At 34.6% G+C, this 11224-nt stretch overlaps 1 long non-coding RNA gene across 1 annotated transcript; it reads left to right on the forward strand.

The window, feature by feature from the left end:
* Positions 1-388: 388 nt before the first annotated feature.
* LOC118499905 lies at positions 389-9715 on the forward strand. The gene is made up of 3 exons (XR_004902445.1): positions 389-513; positions 6289-6452; positions 9693-9715. It is a non-coding gene; the product is annotated as an uncharacterized LOC118499905 (long non-coding RNA).
* Positions 9716-11224: the final 1509 nt, after the last annotated feature.

Consider the following 11224-nt stretch of genomic DNA (forward strand, 5'->3'; position numbering starts at 1 on the left):
GATCTGCTTACAATGAGTACATGCTCAGTTTCCCAAGGGGATCTTCCCCATCTTTTTCTCTGTTTGAGAATGGACATCAGAACCAGGAATGAAGGAAGAGAAAGAGTATGTGGTGTCTTTGACTAGCAATGAGGTTGAGATAGTAATCCTGAGCTGACTTTCAAACCAGATAGAACTGAACTTACCTGAAAGCATGTAGATATTATCAATTAGTTAATTTAACATTTTTTGCTACTAGTAAAATGAGGTCTTGAGAGTTAATCTCAGATACAGAGAATTTTTTAAAAACACAGATAAATTAGGATTGTGTGTAAACATGCATTTCTAGGGACTGAATATTTTTGTCTCACCCTTAAATTCATATGTTGAAGCTGTAATCACCAATGCGATAGTATTTGGAGATAGAGCCTTTGGGAGATAATTATGGTTAGAGGACTGTATGAAGGTGGGGCCTCATCTGATAGGATTAGTGCTGAAAATCTACTCCTGTTAGAACTGCTCAAGACAAGCCTAGTAAGTTTCTTTGCTTTCTAAAACTGACACCTGTCAATCTGAAGTGGTTTGCCTTTCTTTGGTCTGTCCTTGCCCTCTGTGACTGGGGACCAGTTTCAAACCACTTGTCAAGGTATTTCTGTAAATAATATAAACAGGTCCCATAATTTTATTAAAAGAATATGACTTCAATAATTTTTTGAAAAATTATCTGGCATTATTAAAATAAGTGTAAACTGTGTTCTATAAGCTCATATATAAGTATTAAACATAGTTTTATAGCTTTTTAAATTTTAAATATAATGTATTTTGAAGTAAATTCTAGTTATCCTGACATTTTACCTCTAAATATTTTATTGTTTATCTTATAAACTCAAGACCATATTTTGGGATAGTAAAATAGTATCATCACACTTCACAAAATCTGTGATTGTGCCAACCACTGTCACAGTGCCAAGTACACAGTGAAGTCCCCTGGGTGGTCCCCCAAATGTTCTTTACAGGTGGATTGTTCACACCAGCATCCTGTTCAGTGCTGCACATCACATTAGTTGATATAGTCCTTAAGTCTCTTTCACTTTCTAATAGTATTTCTATTTATTATGCTAAATTGCTGAGAAGAGTGAATCACTTGTCCTGTGAAATATCATACATTTTAGATTATTCCTGATTGTTAAGAGGGAGTAGTATCATTTAGTTTGTTCCTCTCTGCCCTTTCTTTCCTATAGACCAGCAATAAGGTGTACAGTCTTGATTGGGATTCACATTAAATATATTTGGTGAGAATTGGTAATGTTGCCTCTATCTCATTGTAAAATCATATCTCAAACGGTTTTATTGAAACATTTGTAGAACACATTGTATCTTCTGACTTGTAGTTTGTAATTTTGTAACATATACCTATTGTTTCTAAAATATGGACAAAAGAAAAAATTCTATAATTTATCTCTAAAACCAGAAATCACTCCTAACTCCTTTCATTGTCTCCCTCCCTCACTCCCTCCTCCCTTCCTTCCTCCCTCCCTCCCTTCCTTCCTTCCTTCCTTCCTTCCTTCCTTCCTTCCTTCCTTCCTTCTTCTTTTTATAATGAGGTTATAAATGGTCTGTTATATGAAAGCTGCTATTCATGCAAGACTTTTGGGCAATAAAAACATTCAGTACAAGAGTTAAATAATGAACAGGGATATTTTTGACTTAAACTTACTTTGAATGCTTTCTTTTTGTTACAACACATATTAAATGTAGAATTATGTCAGTACTGTAGTGTATTCTCTAGTTACAGTTGGGCCAAGCAGCCTGATATAGCAATAGTAAAATACATCATTCTCAAAACAGGAGCCAATTCTTGATCTGAGTTATCTTTGATGTGGCGGGCAGTATACCAAGTGTTCATATTTTTATTTTTAAGTATTTACCTCTGACCTCTGAGGATTTGATGGGATCAGACACAAGAATACAGACGTCTCAGATGAAAATCATTTTGGAAAGATGCTTTGCCTAGTGCTTCAAATCCAAGATATTTGAACTTTATGTAAGCTAAAGAGAAACAAGCATTTTGATGGAATGAAGTCAAGCCTTAATGTCACAGATGTCTCATCCAACTGAAAAAAATGAGCATCTTTTAAAAAATTAAAGTACTCTATACAAGCAGAAAGTACAGAATCATAACTACACAACTTGATGAGTTGTCACCAGATGAGCACTGATGCAGTGGCAGCACACACATGATCTGTGCGCAGGAGACCCTGCTGTGCTCCCTCCTAGGCCCTACCCCTCAATGAAAGCAGCTGTTTTAACTTTTAAAACTGTGCATTAATGTTTGCTGGTTTTGAACACTTTATTAAAAATTATACATAATGTACTTTTTTGTGACTGGCTTTTTAATTAGTATAAATGTTTTCATTTTAATTTTTACTTTTATATGTGTGCTGGCTGCACAGGGTGCTGGAGTGAATGTAAGTGTTTTGAGTTGAGCAAACTGGAATGCAAACCTTGAGTCTACCATTTGCTAACTGTATGAGCCTTCAGTAAGTCTCGTAACCCCTCTAGGCTTCATTTTCTTCATCTGTAAAGTGGAAATATTAATATTCTCTTAAATGAGTGCTGGAAGGATTAAATGAGATATATGTGTAAAGTACCTAGAAACTAGAAAAAGCTCAATAATTTCTAGTTCTTTATTGTCCCAGTTTTTTAAAATAAACTAGTGAGAAAAAACAAATTTATTATTATACTTGCAAGCTAAAAAAATTTTTGTGATGGGAGATCCTTGTATTGTTCAAAGGAACACAATAATCTTTGCTAGAGTTTTTAAAGAACTGTCTTATTGCCTTCCTTTAAATTCTGGCAAGTTAAATATGTTGACATTCTACTGGTACAGCATTCAGGTCCCCAGTGCTAAAGGAAATGTCAAGAGACTATATGACTTATGCTAACTGCAGGAAGTTATGAAGTCAGGAGATTCAAAGTATACCTCTACCTCCCAAAGGTAGAAAGAAAAGGACATTTCTTTCCCCTTGTCTCGCCAGTTGACTAATGAGAAATTCTCAGATGCTATTTGCTCTTGCATTTAGTAAAATATCTCTGTGGAGACATCAGCATATTATATAATAAGGATATAATTGTATTTAATATGATATATTTATTATTGTGTCCATACTAAGTATTAATGCTTGAAAATGATTGAATGAGATACATTTATTTAATTAAAAATTTCAATGAATTTATATCTTTTATGGAAATTATTTCTTTTTAAAAAGCCCTGAGTTTAGTTTTGGAGAATAAAGTGATAGACATAGATGATTTTTAGAAAAGACTAAAAGTTACTTTTTGGCCTATTAAATGTACTTAATATCATTTAATTGCTAATAATGCTATTGCTTCCCTAACTGGCAATACATCTTAGTATTTTGGCTTTATTTTAATTTAAAAAAAGTATAATTAAAGGTAGTTTTGTTTTTCTACAAAGTAGTAAGGATATCAGTTGGTGTTCTTCCTCACTCTGTATTGCTGTTGTGAGGCTCAGAAGGTAACAGATATTAAAGCTTTTTCTATACCAAAATATGGTGAAAATATTTAAAAATATTTAGATTTTTCTTTTTATGTGGGCATTATTTACTAGTATTTTGGGTTCGGTATGGATATCTCTCTATGCCAACCAATGTCCAAAAATGTTTATTTTTTTATTAATAAAATGTTCTTCGGCATGGTGTAGGTCTTTTCAACTTTTCTTATCTGCCTAGTCTGATTGTGCATATTTGTAACCTAAACCCCTGGCTTAAAAAATTAAAGTTAAAAATTCAACCAAGTCCCCTACAGGAGCTAGATGGCTCAGAATCTGAGTAGACTAGCTGTTTCTCTATTACCCAAACCGTCAGTCACTATTGAAATGATTAGTCACCCAGGGACGGGCTACTCTTCTCACACATAGATGGCGCTACTGACCCACCATCACAGAGACCACTAATCTTCGTTACTGGTTGTGAATAAGTATCATCTATGTCTGGTCTGCTGATAGTTTCTATTTCTGGAGAACTTACTGGGGTTAGGGATGGGTGAGGTCCTTAACAAGGAGCAGTTATTGTGTGTAGCCAAATGTGCTAATATTTAGAAACAGCAACATACTGGTTGACTGTATTTTTCACGTTTCAACTGATTAATGGTAAGACAAAAGAGCCTGATTTGGACTTTTGATTTAGTTGTTTGTGAGATGTTGGGTACTTCTCTGAGTCTTCTTTGCATCTGTTTTCCCATTTCGAATGGAAAGGAAGAAACCAGCATTTATTTATCATCTAGTTATAAATTATATCTTATTTAGTCTCTTCATCTCTTTGGAGAATGGCTTACTATTTCACATATCATAAAGATGAAGGTCAGAGAAATTGTCTGGCCTGAGACCTCATAACAGGTGAGTCATCGTGGAGCTGTGGTTCAAGCCTTGTTCTATTTGACTTAGGGTGAAGCTTTATGTATCTTTTTGATTTAGACTTCTGGGAAAATAACACTAATTTTATGACATAACTTTAATACAAAGCTTATACTAAATATTGACTTACTGCTGCTATAGGGAAAGGTAAATATTAGCCCTTTGGAAAGATACAATGCTCTTTTAAAGACCTTCACTGAGGCTTTCATCACTAAGTCTACTTCCTGATTCTACCACATTTCAATGCTTTTTCTTGGTAGAATGAAACAGACAACAATAACAACAAAACACCCAACCTCTGAATAGTTATCTACATATTAGCTCTTTAGTTTTCAACTGTTTATTAGCTTTCCAGGGGTCTGGTTTCTATCTCCATTCCCTTCTAAAATTGTTATCTCATGATTTTCATGATCAACTTTCTCTTCTTCTCTAGGATATACTGATTAGTGTGAGGATTTAGAAATATATAAAATATGCTCCCAGTTTCTTTATATTAAATAGTGAAAGTCTATCAACTAGAATTATTATATTGAAAATTGCTGAATACCATTCACAATTCCATTAAGGATTTCAAGAAGTGGGGCACTTCTAAGTTCATGGAAATTATAGGATATATGTGTGTATATATAGAAATTTATTTTTTCACATCAAGAGAAGGCAGTTTATAAAAAATTGGCTACTTTTGATGATTTGACATGATACTTGACTATATCATTTAAGTTGATTGTTTCTAAAGATCTTCAAATATAGGTGGGAAAATTTTGCTACCCATTATTTGAACTTTGAGAATCTCTAGAAATGACTAGTGAGATACTCTATCATATACCCAGTCCAATGTGTTTATTTGTTTCCTCTAAGATTATATTAGTGGGATTTCATGAAACATAATGCTTTCTTAATGTAAATTTTCTAAATAAGAGAGGTGCATTTTGATTGCAAGAGACCTGTCCAGAAAGCATCCAGCAGCATACTATGAAAAATAGAGACAATTTATTGATGAAGATATAAGATAGAAGAAACATTGTACATAGGACAATGATGCCCCAGTCCCATTCAAAGAAGGCACCTTGGGATGTCACACAGTTCTTCCAGCATCTCTTCCACTATTCAAGACACTCTGCAAAATCCTTTGTTGGAATTGCTGTCAGCTGCCCCATCATATTTTCCTGAATCTCATTGATGGTCTGAAATCTCTTCCTTTTCAAAAGTTATTTTAATTTTGGAAAGAGCCAGAAGTCACAGGGTGCCAAATATGAACTGTAGCGGGGCTGAGTCACCTGGATTATTGATCTTTGTTGATTGCAGCCCACACATGTTCAACATCCTCAGGTGCTCTGCTTGTTGCAGACCTTCCAGAAACTGGGTCACTTTCAGTAGATTCTTGACTATCTTTGAAGCATTTGTGCCACACTTTTATTTGCACTGAACTCATTGCATTGTCCCTGGAAGCCTTCCAAGTCATCTTAATAGTTTCCATGGAGGAATATTCAAGCTTAATGTAAAATTTGATGCAGATTTGTTGCTCTACTTCCTCAGTTATTTTGAATGTGATGGCCACATAGTACACATGCTCACTCTGTGGCACCTAATGCCCCACTGACTAGTACAGTGAAATTGTCGTTGTCCATGCAGACACATTCCAGTCCACTCTCCTTGGCTGCCAGGTTACATCGATGTCACACAAACCACCCTCATTATATTAACAATGGCTGGACTTTTTCTGGACAGATCTCATATTCTATGACTTGATTGTACTGTTCCTAAGTCTCTATAGTTTAGTTAGATTTAATGGTTTTCTCAATTCTTTGTATGTAGTCTACTATCATAACCCTTTGGTAAAGAAATCGCAGGATAGACTCTATTCTGATTTTTAGGGAAGGATGCCCAACAAAGACATTAACATAGAAGCAGCATCAGGAGTCAGTAATTCTAGGCATGGAGACATGAAGATCTTAGGGCTAAGAAATTTTGAAAATGAGATATCCTTCAAGAGGTAAACAACAAGTAGAAAATGATCACCTTAAGTAAAAAGTTTAAAGTGAGTCAAAGAGATTTGATATTCACTTAAGGGGGCATAGGGTTGGCAATTGGTAGATGGCTCTAGAGCAAGAATTTAGTTTTGATCTTGGCAGTGAGGAATTGAAAGGTACATAAATTCTAAGGCCTCAGAGACATATGAGAGGGTGGGGCAGGAATGGAATACCCAGCTACTGGAAGAACTGGATCTTGGGAAACTTAGTAATTGAGTAGAATATTAAAAAAGAATGTCAGAACTCGGATTACATAGCAGAGAGATTTATCTGGGAAAAAAATTCCACCCACTGTCCATTTTATATTATTATTATCTTTCTTCCTATTAAATAGACCCTTCTACTTATATGTTGGATCTTACTAATTTTGCTTTTGCAAGCACTTTTTATCTATATTTATTCCCCTCTCATATGTTACCAGTTTCTTCATCCTTCTTTGATATTCTTAACAGCATTCAGAGATTCAAACATAATCCAGGATCTTTTTATATAATCAAAAAATAAAAAATTCTCTTTTATCACAAAGTCTGCTTCCAGATTCTACCACATTTCAATGTTTTTTTTTTATTCATAGTTTAAAACAGGCAATAATAACAACAAAATACCCAACTTCACAATAGTTATTTACATTTTAAATCTTTAGTTTTCAACTTTTTATTAACTCTCCAGTGGTCTGGTTTCTATCGCCATTCCATTCTAAAATTGTTATCTCATGATTTCCATATTATCAAACCAAGGATACTTCTCTGTCTGCATTTCCCTGTACTTCATAGTATGCAACATAGATGGCCACTAACTTTGTATTGAAACAATTTTTTTCTTGGCTTCCAGCATGCCATATTTTATTAGTTATCATTGTTAGGAATAATTTGACTTTGGAACAAGCAAAAGAGATTATTACATAGTCTTCTAATACCATGTTGGAGCCTCTGGGGATTATTTGATTCTGTGGGGCCTATGAGCCTTGCCTCTGAGCTATTTTTCAACTGGGAATAACAGATAATTGAAAGCATTAGAAATAATCCTTGTCTATAGATTTGAAAATAAATTCTATCTGCTGGAAGAAACATTGTCACTCTCCCCCCTGCCTCCCAAAAAGTGAGTTTTGCATACATTTGTCTATTTGTGTTACTATTTTCTTATTCCATATAAACTTGTGGTTTTTGACTTCTCCTTTGACTTGTTTGTAACATCTGTCTGGTTTTCTCAATCAGTGAGTTAGAAAAGTTTTGACACATATTCATTTTATGATGTATGTTTGTATGAGAGTTAAGAGTTTTTACTTTCAGAAAAATATTCTTTAATACTACTTCTTGATCTAACTACTTACTGTTTCTTGGTGTCATTTGTTGGTTTCAGTTTCTGCAGATTAGCGGTTGCTTTATTTTCTCTATAAATGATATCATTTAGGCAACACAGGTTTTACCAATATACTGATATGGTCAATTATTTATCTAGAGCTCTAACTTCTTACCTTAGCTCTAAAATCATACATCCAATTCTTATTGTATAGTTGGGTTTTACTGATATCTCACATTTTAAAAAAAAACTAGTCTTGAGGTCTTGATTCCTGTTCATCTTCCATCCATAAAACAACAGCAATAATAAGCAAATCCATCTCAAAACAAACAACCTGTTCCTCTTTTAGGCTTCCCCATTTCAGTAAATGTTAATATTGATGCCATCTAGCTAATATTGTTAGAATATTGTTCAAGCAAGAAACTCAGAATTTCATATTGTTCTGTTCATCAATAATCTCTGTCTCTTCTGCCTTAATATACCTCAAATTTGTCTTAATTTTCACTGTCACCACCACATCATCTCTTGCCCGGACCATAATAATGACTGTCTAGTTTGTCATGTTCAGTACTTCTATTCCTGCCCTCCTATATTACATCTGCTACCAAGCAGCCACACTGACCCTTTTAAGCATAAATTAAATGACTTCACCTTAATACTTACAACCCTTTAATACTTCACAATTTCATTTGGAATAAAATTCAAATTCTTTACTATGCTTTACATAGCTCTTTGTCTACCTCTCCAAATCATTTCTCATGCTAATCTCTCCCTCATTTACTATTCTCCAGTTCCAGAGGACAAACCTTTTCTGTTTCCAGAACATTACACTTACTGTTTCCTCCATCTAGAACATATTCTGTATGACTTTTCATATGTTTAACTATTTCCTATTTGAATCTGAACAAGAATCTTCAGATTTCAAATCATCTTACTCAAAGAGGCCTCCCCTTGTTCTGCCTAAGTAGCTTCATCTCCCCTTATTTTCCATCAGACCACTCAGTCTATTTTCTTCACAACTTTTGTCACAAATCACAATATTTTCCCCAATTTTTGCAAACTGATTTTGTAATATTTGTTTCTGTTCTGCTCAACTCTGCCTTTCCTGCTCTTTGTCCATAGAATGCAAATACTCCAGGGAGCAAAAAGCCCACCTGCCCTTCTCATCCTGGTATTCCCCAAATCCAGGATACACCCTGCATCATAACAAACATTTAAAATGCTTTTAAAAATGAATGAATACATAAAATATTAACCTTATATTTTTGGTATAATAATTTGTCAATATGTACCTTCATTTCTCTACTATAGAAGACATGTAATTTGTAACTTTAAATTATTATTCTATTTCTAGGATGGTATTATGCCTGGTTCATCATATACACTCAGTAAATATTTTTAAAATAAATTAATGAATGAAGTAATATAATCCCAAGGTTAGAACAGGTTCTTAGCTGCCACTTTCCTGCCATAGACCAATTTACAGATCCAGTATTTGAGGGCCAGTACATGCCAGTGCTGGGGCAGCATGAATACAGAGATGAGGGATGATCAGATATGGGCAAGTTGGTCAGAGGAGTGAGCCAGAAACAGGCATACTATTGTTTTTGCTCCTAGGCCAGATTTTAAATGATCACACCTAACCTGTCAAACATCATAGCTTAGTCTAGCCAAACTTAAACATGCTTATAACACAATCTCCAAAAAACACTGGCAACACAGTATACTGTAGAGTATGGTTGGTTGTATTGGTTGTTTACTCTCATGATCTTGTGGCTGACTGGGAGCTGTGGCAGCAGGCAATGTAGGGTTATACAAATCTATTATATGGACAATGTTTTACTTCAATTAACTCTGGTTGTGATGTGTTAGGATTAATTGGCTTAGCAGGAAATAATTAAAAATAAATATAAATCCTAATGTTTTTAAAAATTATCTATTTTACCTAGAGCAAAAGAAAATACAGAATAAAAAAATGAGACTACATCAAATTAAAAAGCTTCTGCACAGCTAAAGAAAACATCAGCAAAAATAAAAATGTATGGGAAAACATATTTGTCAGTGAAGCCTAGGATAAGGGATTGATCTCCAAAATATATAAAGAAGTCACATGACTCCACATCAGGAAAACAAACAATCCAGTTAAAAAATGGGCAAAGGGCCTGAACAGACACTTCTCCAAGGAGGACATACAAAGGACCCACAGTCATATGAAAGTATGTTCAACATCAATAGCTATTAGAGAGATGAAGATTAAAACAACAATGAGATACCACTTCACACCAATCAGAATGGCCATCATTAACAAATCAACAAACAACAAATGCTGGCAAGGTTGTAGAGAAAAGGGAACCCTAGTGTATTGTTGGTGGGAATGCAGACTGGTACAGCCACTGTGGAAAACAGTATGGAATTTCCTCAGAAAACTAAAAATGGAACTGCCTTTTGATTCAGTGATTCCACCACTGCTGGGATTATACACTAAAAATCCTGAAACACCAGTTCAAAAGAACCTATGCACCCCAAAGTTCATAGCAGCACAATTTACAATAGCTAAGTGCTGAAAGCAACCTAAGTGCCTGTCAGTAAATGAGTGGATCAAAAAACTATGGTACATTTACATGATGGAATACTGCACAGCAGAAAGGAGGAACTCCTATCCTTCCCAACAGCATGGATAGAACTGGAGAGCATTGTGCTAAATGAAACAAGCCAGTCAATGAAAGACAAATACCATGTGATCTCACCTATGAGTGGGACGTAATCAACAAAACAGATGAGCAAAAAAGAACCAGAGATATGGAAATTAAGAACAAACTGACAGTGAGCAGAGGGAAGGGGGAGAGGATTAACAGAGGAAAGAAGGGGAACATGTACAAAGGACTCATGGACAAGGACAAATGGGGTTGGGATTGTCTTTGAGAATGGGTTGGACAGGGCAGGGGACAGAAATGGGGGGAAATGGGGACAACTATAACTGAACAACAATAAAAATAATTTAAAAAAAGAAAACAGATTTGGTGATGAATGTTCATTAAAGAGTAGAAGAATAATTATAAACTCAGATAAGACCTAACTCCTTACAACTATTTATGATTTAGAAATAATCCCTTGATGGAAGTTGACTAATAATAAATACATAAAATTAAAAAGTTACAAATTAAGACTTTAGTAAGTTCAATGGCTATCAGATCTAACTACAATAACTTTAAGGGGTAATTTGGGGTAAGGGAAGATTTTAGACAAAGTATGAGGTCTCCTTATTCCAAATTTCAGTCTGACTCTAATTTATTGTACTCTAGGACAGGAAAATTTATTTCAGTGACCCAGAAATCTTCATCTACAAATAAGGGGATAAAACATCTTAACTTTCTATATTTATATTAAAACTCAGGCCATCACTGAACAATAGGTGTTAAGGAGTCATGATCAAGCCCTAGTTTATCTACTACTGTACTTAAATCTCATATTCACATAGAGG

Source organism: Phyllostomus discolor, chromosome 4 (genome assembly GCF_004126475.2).
Source record: "Phyllostomus discolor isolate MPI-MPIP mPhyDis1 chromosome 4, mPhyDis1.pri.v3, whole genome shotgun sequence".
In the NCBI taxonomy this organism is placed as follows: domain Eukaryota; kingdom Metazoa; phylum Chordata; class Mammalia; order Chiroptera; family Phyllostomidae; genus Phyllostomus; species Phyllostomus discolor.